Below are 17,220 nucleotides of genomic sequence, written 5' to 3' on the forward strand. Positions count from 1 at the left end.
GAGACAGTAGAGTCCGTGACATGTCCGCGATGTGGACCAAACATTTGGCCCTTGGTGGAGCTAGTCCGCGATGCGGACATGCTCCCTCCATGAGCAATGTCAAGCTGCTTGGCCAAGGTTGGGGTCCTCCTCGGGGACCCGTAGGGTGACCCCCAGGGCGTCGTATCTGAACGTTTTGACCTTAAAAACATTTATTAATACACTAGGGTCACCTCCACTGGATTTAGACTCCAAACAACACATAAAAACATGAACAACATATTATAACACACCAACACGTAAAAGACTAGTTTCCGAACGTCTTGGTGATCCCTTGATGTTTGACATCCAAACTATTTAAAACTGACTTAAAAGGCTATTCTTCATTATTTTAACAAGTTATTAATGCATAAAACTCATGTGAGGCTCTACTTTATCCTACTTCATTTTGATGGTCGTTACATTAAGGCCTTTGAATTGATGTACCTTCCTTAAATCCTCCCTTCGACTTGCCTTTAGGTTTTTAAAGCTAAGGCATAAGTCTACAAGGGAGTACATGGCAGTGGGCCCCCACTTGCACACGTGCACTGTCCATGTGTTAAGGCAGCCCGCACGCGTGGTGGTCCCCCCACTTGGTCCTTAAACCCTCACGTGGATTGCCTTAAATAAACTAAGGCATTTGTTCAAGGAAGCTTCTAAGGGTGGTGAAGGATTTTTCCTTCCTTGAACCCTCTCTTGAAAATATACTTAGTCAAAATTGGCTAAGGCATTGGTTCAAGGAAGGTTAGTCCTTTCGCCTTCCTTGAACCCTCCCTTAAACTTATACTTAGAAAAATTTTTGGACCCTTTTATATGTCCAATTTATACATAAACTTATAAGGTTCATACGTTAATCTCTAGTTTCACCTATCAATTTTCCATGTGTTACAATTCATTAACCTTAGGCAAGGTAGCATGACTGTTAACGAGTATGCCTCGAAATTTACCCAACTATTGAAGTATGCTCTATCTATGGTGGCAGATCTGGGGGAGGAGATGAGTAGGTTTTTGACGGGTTTGTACGACTTAGTTGGAGAAGAATGTCGTACGGTAATGCTCCATGATAACATGAATATCTCTAGGCTTGTGGTGTATGCCCAACGAATTGAGGAGTCCAAACTCAAGATAAAGAATAGAGAGGTGAAAAGTGTGCTAGGTCCGATGAACAAGGTCAACCATGGTTCAAAATGAGGTCCTCCGACCAAGTTTACAAGGATATGGTGTCTAACCCTAAATCTCAAGTAGGAAATGGAGACGGTTCTTCTTTTGAAAGATCTACCTGTGCCAAATGTGGGAACCAACATGTGGGTAAGTGCCTAGCCGGCATGGATGGTTTCTTTGGGTGTGGAAAAAAGGTCATAAGATGAGAGATTGCCCGACATTCATGGCAAAATGGAGAGAGGTGAAGCAAGATCCTCCTAGTGATCTGGTTCCCATTCCTCCAAATTATGGTCGCTTCTATGCAATCCGGTCTAGAAAGGACAAAGAGGCCTCTCCGGATGAAGGTATCGGTATGTTGATAGTTCCCTATAGATGTAAATGTTTTATTAAGATCCCTATGCTATTGTTAGACTTTGATGTTAACCTTAGTAGGGTTTTACTCCAAAGGGGGAGATGGTATGATTAAATGGAAAGATTGTTGAGAGTTCTAATATCCTCGTCTCTTTCTTCAATTCCTATTCCAGCTTGAGAGAAAGAGTTCCCACAACTTGTTTCATGATTTGAAGTCATGTGTGTTTTAGAAATTTCCATGATCTTCTTATGTTATGCATGTTCTTGATGGAAATTATGTGTAGTGAGAAAATGAGTTTTCATGATTTAGGTGTTCCTCATGTTGTTGTGCATTTAGTAAGAGTTGCCTATATGATTCATGAGATAAATTGCTAAACATTCTTTAATATTCTTTTGAGTGTAATTGCATAATTTGCTTCGTGATATTGTGTTGATCATGCGTTGAGTTGGAGAAGGTAGTGCCTCCAATGAATATGTGAAATGTTGAAGTTTGCATGTATAATGGGTTCTTAGATGTAGTTCCTACTTCTTTGTGTTGCATTGAGTACGTTGAGATGGAGTTGATGTTTCCTCCTTTGAATTGTGCACTATTTTGATGTTTCATGATGGGTTGCTAGTCTTGAGTTGTAAGTTGTCTAGATCGTCATTCGAGGACGAATTTTCCCAAGGGGGACATAATGTAACAACTCAGAAACCAATAGGCTTAACTAGAGATTATCGTAAGTGTTAGAGTCCTAAAACTTGCTTCTCAAACTTAGAAAGAAGGATTTGGCGGTTAAACGTCAAGGTACGACTCCCCAAGGACCAACAAAGGGTCCTTGAGGAAGACCCAAAAGTTCACCCTCAAAGCTGCACAAACTGTGACCCATAGAGGGACCTACGCCCCGTAGAGTGGTCCACACTTCGTGGGAGATGTTCATAGGTCAAGGGGAAAAATGTGAAGTCCCAGTCCCCAACCCACGCCCCACCAGTACGGGCCCTGGGTCAGTCCACTCCCATAGGTGGTGGTCGTGGATGGAACCTGGGGGACTGCCTTAGGTCGGCCAAGGTAAGAGGTCTTTAGGTAATTTCCTTTTTAGTTAGTTTGATGTGAGGTAGTTTTATATTGTTTTAATTCACCTATATAAGTGTTTTTAAGTCATTAACTAACATATACACCTCATAAATCCCAAAACCCAAAATCCATAACAAACTTTTCCCCAAATAAACTTTCTCTACAATTCCAAGGAAGAAGAAGAAGAAAGGTGAAGCTAAGGTTAAAGAATCAAGATTTTCTCCCCAAATTCGTGGTAAATCTTCAATAAGGTATGGTAGATCTTCGTCTTTGGGGTAGCCTTCACCCATAGAGCCCCTTCAAAACCCCCAATTTCAAAGTTAGAAAACACAAAATTTAGGGTTTGACTTTTGATCTCATGGATTCGTTTTAAATGATTGAATTATATTTGTTTATGGATATATTGATTATTTTACATGATTTTAAGTTGAGTTTCTCAAAAAATCCATGAATTACCCTATTTTCTCAATTTGGATCTTAATGTGTGGGTATTGATTGATGTTAGTAGAATATTATAAAATTATGAATGTTATGAATTGATTATTTGATTTATGTTATCATCCATGTCTAATGTAGTAATTCTAGGTGTGTTGGTGAATTATGATCCATGGTTCTTGAAGGGCAAATTATGAGAATTATGTATGATCATGATGTTTATGCACATGCTTTATGAATACTTTGAGAAGAAGGTGATTATGACTATGATGTAATTTTGTTGTTGTTGAAAGGCTAGTCTCTCACATACACACACTTAGAAATGAAGTATGAATGAAGTTCCTATGATTATGTTAATGATGATGTGTTGATTGAAAGGCTATTCTCAATTGTACACTTATGAATGATAATGACATGTTGTGAAAGGTTTTCTCAAGATATGGGGATTCTTAGGTTGAAAGGCTATTCTCACTTATTGAATCTATGAGCTATCTTATGAATGATGTTGGTTTGATTGTTGATGCATTCTTCAATAATAATGAACTCAAGTAATAAAATTTTAAGTACTCTGTGGGGAATAATGCTAAGCACTGAGTGGATATTGATATGAAATGGAAGCTCTCATGTGATTTGAGGCGGCGTTTCTAGTAGCAATCTCTTGAGATGGATGCCCATACATGAGATGATGCAGGGTATCTAGTATCAATCTCCTTATCCCATAACTATGTGCCCACATAGGTTTTTAGCTAGTGGATCCACCTAAGCTAAGTTAATAGTTCTACCTTAGGCAAGTAGGACACCCTTTTTTGTGTGGGTAACAGTGGATTTCATGATTTGGTCACATAATCTATGTCGATTAAGGATTATCCCACAATGAATGATTATGAACTATGGATTCTCAAAAATGCACTACTTAGTGTGGGTGGGGTTATGGGACTTCATCCATGCATTGCACAAGTAGGCTTTGAGAGTAGATATGGTGTGTTTCTTAATGTTAAAATGATTTATGAAATGAATATGCTTATGACGATGCTACTAAGTATGTTGACATGAAGGCTAAATGTAATGAAGTATGCTTAATGTGGATTGTTGCTATGAGTTGATTTCCTTTATATGACTTAGTAAATGTGAAGGGTTCCTTGTCTATGAGTATTAACTAAAGATGAGAACAAAATGATAGCAAGTATGATTATGGTGGCCTAAAAGTTGTACTTAGTATAGATGGGATTATGGGATCTTTATCTATGCAGCACAAGTATAATAATGGGATTATGGGATCTTTATCTATGCAGCACAAGTATAATATTTTTACATTAAAATTTATAATGTGACTTATGTTTTTACATTAAAATTTATAATATTTCTCAAACTTGGCATATAGCATGGTTTTCAACTAAAATGTCCTTTTTAGCTTGTTTTCAAGCTTTTCATGCATGGCTATCATACCTAGTGCATTTTTGTACTAACCCATATTTCCTACATTTTCCCCAAACTATAGGGTCTGGTTATTAAGGTGATCTTCTCTTGGTTCAAGCTTTGATCGACTACTCTCCTAGCTTGTGGTGAGTCTTCAAGATTCGAGGATGTATGAGTCATTTGAGTTTCTTTTCAACTTATTTCATTTCGGACTATATAAGGGTTGTTTCCCTAATTGATTCAAGGATTGTATTATGTGGATAATTGAGGCAAGTTAGACTTCTTCTTGCTTTTAATAAAAGATATCGATTGTATGGATAATGTTTTTAAATTCCGCATCATTTGTTTTATCCTATGTTATGATATGCTAAGGAACTTGTATGAGACCCTTTCGGGGTTAATTACGCCTCCTCACATCTAGGGGGTACTCCTGGGTCGTGACATTCAAACCCTAGCTCAAACTTCCTTCTTCTTCTTCCTTGTAGTTTTACACAAAGAATTTTTGGAGAGGATGAGTTCTTTTGGATTTCTAGAAATAATGGCTTGAATGACTTAATTTAGTGACATAAAATCCTTATATATGTGTTCTAACTTAGTATAAAATGACGTCATTTAATATTAATTAAAACAGAAAAGCCCTATAATGCCCCTATACTTAACTGCCAAAAAGTAGTTCCAGGCCTCACCCACGACCCACCACTGACGAACAGTGGTTGGACCCACGGCCCGTGCTAGTGAACCGTGGTTGGGGTTCTGGGACTTGGTTCCTGGGGCCTTGACCTACAACCCCTCACCCACGAGGCGTGGGAGGACCTACGTGGCGTGAGGTGCCCTCGTGGGTCACTGCCTAGGCAGCCTCCTTAGGGTCCTCCTCAAGGACCCATGGTTGGTCCTTGGGATGTTCTAACACAAAAACATTTATTTTAAGGTACTGGGTGGTACATTCAAGGCTCTAACCCTACTGTCGAGCTCTAGTTTAGCCTACTAGTTTTCGAGGTGTTACAATAAGCAACCTTACTAACACACCTCAAAATCATATATGGCCCTACATATCGGGGACTAAGTTTCCCTTTCTTACCAAACCTTTTTTCACCCTTCATGGGTGAATTTTCCAAGTAAACTGATAAGCCAGGAGTTTTACTCATTTAGGGCTTAATATCTAGAGTTTTAGTGTCATCAATGCCTATGCTCTAAACTGATGTTTAAATGCTAATTTGTAGCAATGAAGGCAAAAGAGCAAGGCAAGGACATTACCGGGCAAAAAGAGGAAAAATCGGAAGACAAGAAAGGATGATAATCGCCAAGACCACTCAGCAAGTCGTCGAGTGGCTCTTCTGCTCGCCAAAAGTAACAGGAGGCCAGCCCTGGGAAAAAGCAGACTCAGCGATGGGAAATGGCATTTTAGTGAAGCGCTGACTATATCAGTGATGGAGATTTGACTCGCCTAAAGTTACAACAAAGAAAAATAAAAAGTGAATTCAAGAAGGCGATGGAAAGGGAAATTTGGCGCATCGCCAACCTTGTCGGTGATGCTCGACTAATTCCACCGAATAGCTTCGAAGCCAAAAATTTGGGAACGTATAAATGAAATTTTGAAAAGAGGAAATGGAGTTCCCAACACATTCTAACTATGGGTTTTTTTTTTATCTAAATAACTCTGAACATTGTTTTTAGTCCTTTCCAAGTAGGAATTTAGGGTTGTTTTTTATTTGGAACTAGTTTTGAGCATTGTGAAGACTTGCAATCTGTTACCCAAACTAATGGAGAACATAATTGGTCACATTTTATTCCTTTTTATGATGTTTTGCTAAAACCCCCATTCTTGGGGATGTGATAATGTGATTAATTGTTTAAATTAGATTATGGGTGTTAGTATTTACTAATTTGATTGTTGATTTAAAGTGGGTTCAGTTGGTAATTGAGTTTTATTTGATGAATTATAGTTGCAAATAGAGTTCTAGCTTAGTATTCTAGAGTTGCTTGAGAAAGAGGTTTTAGAATTAAAGTTATCAATTGATGATTGTAGTGATCGGGTTATTGTGGATTCAACTTGAGAAAGTGGGTCTGAATTTGATTCTACAAATCTAGCTCGAGAGATTAGATTAATTTAGGTATTGGGCTGGTCATAATTTTTGTGCTTGTCGAGGTTCGAGAGAACTCGCTTGATTCGTAATAATTGATTGAGAAATAATTGTTAAACCTAAAGCCTAGCCTACCCACTAAGATTCAACGGTTTTTAGTAAATAATAATAACCCGCACAGTGAAATTGGCATCTAATCCATCACATCCCCAAGGATCCCTCTCTACTTGATTACTCCCATATTTTTGTAATTGTCATTTGCTCACTCTAATCCCCCTAAATGACACTAGTTATCAAATCCCTGTCATTTACTTTAAGGCCACGTTTGGCCATGCGATATGGTATCATAATATGGAATCCTGATATGATATCATAATATTGAATTATGATATGAAATTGAAGTTTTATTTGGATATGCGATATAGAATTTTTGTGTTGTATACTTTCTCATAAACATAAGAATCTCATAAGTTTTAAAACTATTAAAATAGCCCAATTGTTTATTCAATCTTACCAAATAAACAAAAAAAAATTAAAATGTATAATAAATTACTACAAAGCTATTTGTTCTGCACTTAAGTAATTGTTTCATCTAACTTAAATTCATCAAACATTAATTCAATAAAAAAAATTGAACATAAATTGTAGTATACTAGTAGTTAATATAATCCTCCAACATAGTACGAATAATTTCCTCACATTGAACTTTCATTTCTCGATCATGTGACCCAGAAGACGAACCAAAATTGTTACTTTGAGTTGTAATAAATACAAAATGGTAGAAGTAATTAATTAGGTGTTGGGGGTAAATGAAGAGAACAAATTTATTAGTCAACAATCAGTTGGTGTGAGTTAAAGTGACTATGTTGGTGAGAATAACAAATTTATGCCGATGAGAATAATTAATTTTAAAAAGTAATGATGTGATTATAAATTTTTATTTACATATGAAATAAATGGTTAGGTAGATATAAATGTGGGGTTGTTTTACCAAAATATAAACTTATGGATCAATTTTTGTATTAAAAATATCTCAAATCATGATATGGAACTCCCATATCATGATTTTTGGAGAATATGGAATCACATCTCATGATATGGAATCAAGGTAAAATTGCATGTCCAAACACAGATTCCATCTCATGATTCCATATCGTGATATGGTATCGCATGGACAAACGCCTACTTAAATGTTTCGAAAATGTTTAATCCAACAATTGATTATGAAACTTCATTCACTTCGTAATTAAATTCTCTTTCGCATCACTCCCTATGGGATTGACCCAACTCTTTGTTGGGTTTATAATTGATTGAGACCGCCTACACTTAGAATTTGATGAAGTGCAGTTGAGCGTTATAAAAAATGGATCCGCTGCCATGGAGTGGTGTTTAGAATTATTTTAGTGAAGTTTAGTTGTGAACTGATTGTGTTATAGTTGAATCAACTTATTCTGCTTTTGTGTTTTGTTGGATGCTCTTAAACAAGTGAGGAAATTAGTGTGAACGGGAGCAATGCTAGCCAACTTGGGCATAATGATGACATTGGTAACTTGTACGATGTCAATGAAGATCAGTTAGGAAGTGCGGGTGCTATTCGATTGGCTCCGGTTGTGGGCAATGCAGTGTTTCATGTTACTAGCACTATGATGTTGCAGTTGTTCCTGTATGAAGGGGTTTTTTTTGGAGGTTTAGCTACTGAGGATCCTCGTGACCATATCAAAAACTTTGTGGATGTGTGTGGGCCATTTTCCTTCAACAACAATTCTCAAGAGTCAGTCAAACTTCGCTTGTTTCGATTTTCCCTAATGGGTGAAGCAATAAAGTAGTTTGCTGAGTTACCAAGGGATTCAATCACTTCTTAGGAAAAGCTCACGGATGTGTTTTATGTAAGGTTTTGTCCTCCCTTAAAGATGGTAACTTGAGACACAATATTCAGAACTTTAAGAGAGTGGATGGTGAACCGATTCATGAGACGTGGCTGAGGTTTTAGAAATTGTTGGTACAATGTCCAACTCATAGACTCCCGAACAATGTGTTGCTATAATATTTCTACAGGAGTCTAGATTCAGTCAACAAGGGTGTGGCTGACCAGCTTGTGCAAGGAGGAATAATGGAACAACCATTTGAAATATCATCTACTCTCCTTGATGAAATTACCAAGATCAACCGTGTTTGGTACACTAGAGAAGATCAAGTGTCTCTTTTGAACTTCAGGTTGACAAAGGAAAAAATAAAAAAGGACCAAAAGCGGGATGAAAACATGGCAAAGATGATGACCCAAATGGACCTATTGTCAAAACACGTCATGGGTAGTGGTCTTAGGGTTGTGCATGCAATTGGTTTCAATGGAGCGAATCCCGATGAAGGACAATTTGAAGATATGTATAATAAAGAAATTAACTTCTTAGCAAATCACGGAGGAGGGTTCCGCCCGACTATCCAAGGTCAGGTCAGAACCAAGGTTTGGATAGAGAGCATGATGAAGGTTGGAGAGACCGTGATAGATAATGGCAGGACCATAGTACAAATTGGAGAGAGAGGGACGGTGACAAAGAGAGATATGTACATCCCCATGAGTGTAAAAAGACAAAAGAGCAAAAGGTCGATCCTGAAAGGTTCCGCACTGAAGATATGATTGCACGTATTCTAAACAAAGTGGAAGGATATGATAAAGTGCTAAAGTAAATGAAAGAGGATGTTCGGTATGGATTAAGCAGCTAGAAGCACAAATGGGTCAAATTTTGACTCATTTAAATCCAAGACCAAATGGAGGTCTACGGTGCGATTCCATGGTCAACCCAAAGAATGAAGTTTGAAAGCATGTCTTCGTGGTGCCACGACGTTAAATAAGGTGCTTCTTGGGAGGAAACCCAAGTTTTTAATTTTTATTTGTAATTTTTGAATAACAGGTGTTCGCTGTGCAGGTAGAAAATTTGAAGTTTTAGTAGAAAAAAAAAGAGAGGCTATTAGGCGAGCTTGGGTACCAGTCAGCGAATCGCCGAACAGGTCGGCAAGGCCAATCTGGATCGCCATTTTGACCTACCAAAGGGCTGGATATCTCTAAAATTCGGTAGCCGAAAGCACCATTTGGTACATTGCCGAATGGTCGGTGACATAAGTGGGTGTCACCGACTAGCGTGCGACCTAAAGGGTAAAAAAGGAACCTTAACTATTTCGAAATTCAAAATCTTCTTTCATTTCATATTTTCCAATCTTTGCACTTTCACAACCCATTTTAAAATCTATTCGCTTGTTAATTTTGTGTGGGGATCAATTACTCAGGGAATCTTTGAATCTATCATTCGTATTTGCTTGCCTATTACTACTTTGTCTGATTTTGAGGTTGGTGATTCAAATCCCGCTTTAATTTTTTTTGTACTTTCCAAATGCATGCTCATATCCTTGTTGAATTATATGTGTAATAGTGTTTGTTTGAATGATTTTTTCTAATGTATGCCTTTGTCGTACCTTGTTTATCCTGGTTTTAGCCTATAATTGCCGAATCTTGTGTGTTAACTTATTCAAATTTTGGGTATGTGTTGATTTTATGATTGGGTCTAGTGTGGGTGAAGTTTGAGTAACCCCAATTGCACCGATCGACTGATTTTGCCCAATGATAGAGCGGGAGATATCATTTTTAAGGGCAAAGTACGTCGATCGGTGAAATACCGTGAGTTCACTGTATTTTTGATGCGTTTCACTTAAAGTTTGTGTGCGTCTTGTGCTATTTTGTTATTAAATATAACGTTTTTATGTAATTTTTTGCAGTAGATTGGTTTGGAAGCAGATTGATAGATAAATGGATTGAAGTGATAGCAATAGAAACTAACGAAGCCATCGAAGGACCGTAGTTTCAACGACAACTCGTGGGTGATGCAGTAGAAGTAGAGCTCAGGGAATTCTGACCACGTGTGGAACTACGAGAGCAACCTACGAACCGTAGGTCCAGTGATGGATCGTCCTGCACATATGTCGACGGGATGAGAATGTATCAAATTCCAGTACCTGAACCACGGAGGCATCCCACGGACAGTACGTCGATCCACGGTCCGTAGGTCATGCCGGTAGTCAAGTCCCAATCTGGCCTAGTTTTCTTTTTTTTCCCTAGATTTTTTAGGACTTTAGTGTTATAAATATTAGTTATTATTTTCGTTTTTGGAGGTTAGACATTATTATAATGTTTTAGTTCTTGGTCTTTCAGAAAAAATTTGCAAACTGTTAGCAATTTAATTTCCGGAAGTCGATCTATGTAATTTCACTTTGAATTTCAATTGAAGATTTTGGTTTTCGTCAATTCTAACTGTAAGTTCATGAATTCTTTTAACCTACTTATATATTGTGAGCTCTTAATCATGAGTAGCTAAATCCACAATTAGGGTTGTGGAAACAACGAGCAATTAACAAAGTATGAATAATAATTAAGTAATTCTTGAATAGTGTTTATGCATGTATTGTTAATCCTTTCGTTTAGAATGATTTTCAACAGATGCAAACGTTAGAACTCGCCACGTTCCTACTTGCCTTACCAAGGGGGTAACGAATGAGAAAAGGATTAAACAACAGAGATTTAGTTAAGGATTTGCAGCTATCTAATAGTCTGACTTTAATCAATTGAAGTGAGGGTGAGAATCAAACTAAATTGACATGATGACTAATTTGGGGTGAAGGAAAGGGTCAGTAAAGCACACACCCATAGATTTACCATGTTGGGAGTGAAAGTTCCTACTTTGATTACCAATCACTTAGGGATACCTAACTTACCAGCCTTGCATGTTAAACACTAGGATAGGATTACTGCGTGAAGAGATTGTGGGGAACACATATACCCTACTGTCCATCTTATAATGATATCTCAAATCGTGAATCTTGCTTACTTGTTACTTAATCATTCAAATCAACAATTAGTTATTTTAGTTACAAAACCCCTCTTTATACTTTTCTTGGAAATATTTTGAATAAATTGAGATAATAGAGAGATAAGTTTAAATCTAACCCATATTCCTCGTGGGATAGACCCCAACCTACAAGTTGGGTTCTTTATTTGGCAACGACCTCTTATACTTCTTGTAGAAAGTGTAATTTGGGCGATATCAATTGGTCAATTTTGTACAAATTGGGGGAACTCTGAGTACCCCCAAGTAATAAGTGGTATGGGTCTAGGCTTAATTGTATAGAATATGTGTTTAATTTCAGTACTGTGGGCTGCGGGTTAGAAAGTGGAGGTAGGAGTAAAAATCTGGCATGAAGGGCATTTAAGTAAAAATCTCACCGAATGGTTCGCTGGTTTTCCCAATGAATCTTGGATCACCTTTTTATTCTCTAAATTTTATGACATAGTTCTGTAACATTCGGCGATATGCCTGCGCTCATCGAGTTCTCTCGAAAACTCGCTGAATGTCTGTTTGATCGCCCTTCTGCGCCCCAAATTTTAGAAAATATTTTGTAACATTTGGCGAGCTATATTTAGCTCACCAAATGGTGTCGGTGAATCCCTGAAAGGTTGACATCGCCGAGTTGTGCTAAAATTTAGTTTGGAACATTCAACTAGCCCAACTTGGCTCACCGATTCGGGTTCGGCGACTCGCCGAACTCCTCGGCGAGTTTTCCTACATATGCTTAAATTTTGATAACTTTTTGAACTATTTCTAGTGTAGTGATTTATTCAATGTTGTTTTGCAGGTATGGCTAGACCTATAGTACCGGGAAGAAACCAACCACCCCGCAAGTGAGCACATAGAATAGTGATTAATGAGGGTGTTGTCCCCTCTCGAACCAGACAAGCAAAGCTTCCACCAGCAAGGGGAAAAAGTAAAGGAAAAGGGCCTCTAGAGCCAAGTCCAGCTGAGGAGAGCTTAGACAATATGGGCATTTATGCCACCCACCTCACTACATCAGAGTCAGACAGTGAGGGCAACTCGGGGGTTAGACCACCAGTCTTTGTATCTAAACTGGCGGACAACAAAACATAACAGAGGAGGAGAGAGGAGTTGTGATCTAAGGCACTCCATGACCCGGCCAGGATCCTTGTGCCCCCTACACCTCTTCCACCTCCAGCACAGACGGTCGAGCAGGTACCTCCAGTACCACCTCCTCTTCGGTTGTTGAACAGACTGAAGGCTATGGGATTAAGAACCATTCTTGAGGAGAAGAGATTGTCTACAGACAAAGTAGTAGACAGATATTGGGATTTGTGGAACACTATCAAGTTCCACATATTTGGGATCTTCCTAAGGCCCAAGGTTCCTACATGCCTTCATGGGATTGAGAGTTCTATGTCAAGTGGTGCCGAAGGGGAAGAAGAAGGCTAGCTCTTTTACACATATAGATCATGTAGTGGTGCCGGGCAGAAGAGTGAAATGCAGCAAGACTGATATTAATGAGGTCCTAAGGTGTATGATGAATGTATTCCACTTCTTGGTGGATTAGATACCGAAAAATACCCTATATGATCTGAAGGGTTGGTTGGCTCCTCTTATCTCATATATCACACAACATTGGTTTCAGGTAGGAGTCCGGATAGATAAGTAGGATTTAAATGTGGCTGCCATGTTTTGGTTTGGGTTTATCAGCAGCAATTTGATGCCCTCACAAACTGAGTCTATGATCAGGCATTCGAATGATGCATTGTTGGGCTGCATCATGGACTGGGATAGACTAAATCTCGGCCTGATTATCAAGCAGGAGATGACCATGAGGGACAAATAGAGTTAGACTTCTCTTTCGTTCCCAGTGTTGATTACGGAGATGTGTCGGCATGTCCGAGTGACATTGATAGAGAAGACTAATTTAGAAGTTACTTCCACTTCCTCGATTGACATTCGGAGGATTGAGGCCGAGTACACTAGTGATAAGAGCGAGAGTAGGAGAGTTGCACCGGTGGACACTTCCCCGGTAGTTGATGCGGATATGTTACAGACTGACAGGATCCCTCCTATTGAGGACGGTGAGCCTTCAGGTACCCCTAGCACTTCCACTTTTGTTCCTTCTAGTTCTCTTATTGCTGCTACTACTTCCACTACTACTACTGTTGCTACTTCCCGGTCCCCGTTAACCAAGGCTATATTATTTAAGATGGGCCATCTGACCCAATTTGCTGATGTACGTACTGCCTGGGTAGAGGCTGATGTATCTAGGATGATTGAGAGGGTCATTATTGTTGTCTTAGCTCCTATCTGGGCTAAGTTGTGAGATCACCGAGAGATGATTGATGTGCATGGCTTGGCTTTGGATGCCCCTATGATGCGAGAGGACGCATGTGAGCAAGGTAGGAGCAAGAGTGAGGATATGACGGCCTTGAAGGCCGATATTGTTGGTTTGAGGCGTGATATGGATGAGCTAAAATCCATGGATATTTCTATGTTATTAGGCATCATGGACCATCCCGAGGTCTCGAGTACAGAGTTGCCAGCCAATTCTGAGATCCCTCAATCTACTACGACTGGAGATGTTGTTGTGGCTGATGAGGATGCCAATTCAGATGCTCTCGAGACTAATGAGGAGGAGTTTGGTGCACGAGATGCTGCGGTATATGATGACTTGAAGGACCTCGAGGGTGCGATGGTGTAGACATTTGTGGAGGTATCCTTTAGGGACACATCGATGGTGGGCTCTAGTGGAACAAAGGATGGAGGTGAGACGGGCATTGATGCCACGACTGAGGGAGTCACGGATATGCAGATTTCACCTCAGGCTTAGCCTGATAGGGGGATCTTGACGATTTTCAACTTTATTTTTAGACTTTTTATTTCATTTGCATTTCAGGACAATTGCTAGTTTTTTTTGGTGGGGTGAGGTATATTTATACCTACCTTTTTTGGGTTGTTTTATAAATAATTTTCTTATTGTGAACGATTGGGAACGCTTGATTTCGTTTGTGAATATTAGTTTTTGATCCATTATTTTTTAATGTGAATTTTGCTTTTGACCTAAATTAATAATTTGTCACCTCTTGATTTTTGTGAATGTGACTATTCTCTTGTAAATTTGAGTGTCGGTTCCGATCAATACCAATGACTTGAATAGTGCTCTTGATTGAACTCTTAGAATCTCATTGTGACTGGCGGGTTATCGAAATGAATCTTGTGATGATCGTTGCGCGCAAGATAAAATTGTAGAGTCTTGTTAGATTATTGTGTTGAAAGTCATGTGTGGTGAGATTGCCTTGAAATATATGCTTGGTAATACCAAGAACTTGCCCCGTTAGTCCAATTGACTAATGTAGGTAAATGATAGAGATGATCTTAGGCAAAATGTGGAGAGTGAGCCAAAACTGATATTATACCTCTTTGTGACCACCTTGTGAGAGTGTGAACCTTTCTTGGCACCGTTTGAGCCTACCCTTTTATTTGGATGAAACTTGATCACAATAGACCCCTTTCCTCCCCACCTAAAACCTTCATGAAGCATTGGTCCTTTAGAATAGTTGTGGTAAAAAGGGAGGAAAGTCAAGAAGTTTGAGAAATTCACTCTTGAAGAAACGTGTTGAAAAAAGATGGAACCCTTCCATATATGAAAAAAAGCGGATAAAAGCGAAAAAATAAAAAAAATGAAAAAGAAAAGAATTGTTGAAATAAAGTTTGTACAATGGATAAAAGAAATGGGTGCTCAATGAGTCATGCTTAAAAGAGTATAGGGTGGATTGTGAAATTTAAAAAGAGTGAAAGAAAAGGAGAAAAAGTGAAATGTAGACCATGCTTGATAAAGGTAGAAGTCACTAAGCCAAAATAATCATACCTTAACCGTCAGCCCAAATCCCGTTACAAGGCTTGAAAGACCTTTATGATCTTAATTGAGTTAATGTCATGTTGATTGGAAAATACAGGCAAGCCTATGGGTAGAATCATGCATGTATTTATCTTTGAGAGTGTGAAAGTTCTTTTTGATTCCTTAATTCTGATTTTTTTATAAGCCTTGTGTGAGCATGGAATCATTCTTGGTGTGAGGGCATTCAAATACTTTTGTTGAGCTTGAACTTGCATTTGAAGGAAGCGTTGTGAGCTTGAGTTCTATTTGATGATGGCTAGTCACAGTTTGAAACTTGTAGTGCACAATTGAACATTACACGGGTAGTTTGAACCTCTTGTGTGCATCATGTTGAGTCTTGAGTAGCACTATTTGTAGACATCTCTATTGAACTGATTGATCTTGTGTTTTACTTGAGGAAAAGAAAAAGTTTAAGTTGAGGATGTTGATGAGTCGGGGATTTCGACTCATTTAGGGCTTAATATCTAGTTTTAGTGTCCTCAATGCCTATTTTATGCTCTAAACTGATCTTTAAATGTTAATTTGCAGCAATAAATGCAAAAAGAGCAAGGCAAGGACATTACCGGGCAAAAATGGGCGAAAAGGCTTATGATCGCCAAGACCATTCGTTGAGTCGCCAAGTGGCTATTAAGCTCGCCAAAAGTTACAATAGGCCAACCCTGGGGAAAATCCAAATCGGCGAGGAAAATGGCATTTCGGCAAAGCGCCGACTACATCGGCGATGGAGATCTCGCTCGCCTAAAGTTACAACAAAGAAAGGATAAAAAGTGCAATCAAGAAGGCGATTAAAAGGGACATTTGGCGCATCGCCAACCTGGTCGGCGATGCTCTACTAATTTCGTGGAATGGCTCCAAAGCCAAAAATCTGGGAACGTATAAATGAAATTTGAAAAAAGGAGAAAGAGTTCCCACACATTCTAACTCTGGGTTTTTTTATCTAAAGAACTCTGAAGATTATTTTTAGTCTTTTTCAAGTAGGAATTAAGGGATGTTTTTATTTGGAACTAGTTTTGAGCATTGTGAAGACTTGCAATATGTTACCCAAACTGACAAAAATCATTGTTGGTAACATTTTCTTGCTTTTTATGATGTTTGGATAAAACTCCCATTATTGGGGGTGTGATTATGTAATTAATTGTTTAAATGAGCTTATGGGTGTTAGTATTTACTAATTTGATTGTTGATTTGAAGTGAGTTCAGTTGGTAATGGAGTTTTAATTGATGAATTGTAGTTACAAATAGAGTTCTAGCTTAGTATTCTAGACTTGCTTGAGAGAAAGGTTTTAGAACTAAACTTATCAATTGATGATTGTAGTGATTGGGTTATTGTGGATTCAACTTGAGAAAGTGGGCCCGAATTTGATCTTACAAATCTAGTTCGAGAGAGTAGATTAATTGAGATTATGGGCTGGTCATATTTTTTGGGCTTGTCGAGATTTGACGGAACTCGCTTGATTCGTAATAGTTGATTGAGAAATAGTTTTTACACCTAAAGCCTAGCCTACATTTTTAGTTAATAATAATCACCCATACAACGAAATTGGCATTTAATTGAACACATCCCAAGGATCCCTCTCTACTTGATTACTCCCATATTTTTGTAGTTGTTATTTGCTCACTCTAATACCCCAAATTGACACTAGTTGTCAAATCCCTGCCATTTACTTTAAATGTTTCGAAAATGTCTAATCCTACAATAAATTAGGATACTTCTTTCACTTCATAATTGAATTCTCTTTCGTATCACTCCCTGTGGGATCAAACCCAACTCTTTGTTGGGTTTATACTTTATTGTGACAGCCTACACTTAGAATTGGATGAAGTGTAGTTGATCATTATCATAAACCCAATCATGAACATCAAACTCGAGATATCTTCTTTTTATATCGGCATACGACTTTTGCCGACTTTGAGTCATTTTCAACCTTTCTCTAATAAGTC

This window comes from Solanum tuberosum, unplaced genomic scaffold (genome assembly GCF_000226075.1).
Source record: "Solanum tuberosum cultivar DM 1-3 516 R44 unplaced genomic scaffold, SolTub_3.0 scf00286, whole genome shotgun sequence".
Lineage (NCBI taxonomy): Eukaryota > Viridiplantae > Streptophyta > Magnoliopsida > Solanales > Solanaceae > Solanum > Solanum tuberosum.